Genomic DNA, 1,178 nt, shown 5'->3' on the forward strand with positions numbered 1-1,178 from the left:
AATATAGTGAGTTTCAACTGCACCTTTGCAGCCATAAATAGTTGTTTAAAATGTCGTCTTTTTTTCTTAAGTGCTACTGTTATCAACTTAATTGGCTTATTTCAAGAATTCCTAAATACATAGTTTTCCTTATCTAGCATAAATTCATGTTATTTAAAAAATTATAAGTAAAGGTTGTATTTATACAAACATTAATTCTTTCTTCTGGTTTTTTTCAGATTCCATTGCTTTTTATTAATTTTATTTCATTCAGTCTGTGAAATCAATGAGAAACAATTTGTATAATAGCAAATAGTTAAGTGTCTGTTTATATTTGGTGTTGGTAGTGTATTGAAAGGTCTTTCCTCATAAGACAAACTACAAAGAGATATCTCTTAATTTTACCTCTTCAGCAAAACAGGTGCTACATACATGTGACTTTCAGACATGATCTTACTTGCCTTAATTTGGTTTGATTGCATTTTAAAGGTTGAATACATCCTGTCAATTTTTCATCTTTATGTTTGGTACAGGATGGAATTGAATTTCAACTCCATTCCATTTAACGTATATTTCTCATCTGAGTCAGCCAAGGAGAAAATCAGGTGTGACAGGAAATTGGGGAAGTGTTTCTCACTACCAGTAATCTCACCTACATAGTGTGAACACAATAGCACAGTATGAGCCACAACATAGTAGTTCAGCACCAAACTTGTATCTATTCAGATTGATCTGTGGCTTCTCCACATTTTGTTCCAAGCATTTTGTTCTTTACTTCATCGTTAATCCGCCTTCTATTTTGAAAGCCTACTTTATCTCCTTGAATGTAGACGTTAGAGTGGAAATACTGTTGTGTTTCAAGTCCTGCAGGAGCATTACATTGTAGTGGTTTTGGTTCAAAATATTCATTACTTACTTATTTTCCTTCTGTGAGGTGAGAATTAGGAGAAAGCAAAGCAGGCACAAACCTTAAACAGTTGCAGTACAATGAAAGAGTTTTATTACTAATAGAATTAAAAGTAAAGAGAAATAACAAGAAATTAAAGCAAATCCCACCCCCCTTCCCTTTCCAGCACTTCTCTCCTTTTACCCAGCTCACACAAGGATAACAGAACATGGGATGTTAGTCAGTGTTCCAGTTCTTGAAAAGCCTCTCTCTTATGCTTAAGGAAAAAAGGGTTTTCCTTCAGTTGCACGTG

This window comes from Corvus brachyrhynchos, unplaced genomic scaffold (genome assembly GCF_000691975.1).
Source record: "Corvus brachyrhynchos isolate BGI_N302 unplaced genomic scaffold, ASM69197v1 scaffold93, whole genome shotgun sequence".
NCBI lineage: Eukaryota > Metazoa > Chordata > Aves > Passeriformes > Corvidae > Corvus > Corvus brachyrhynchos.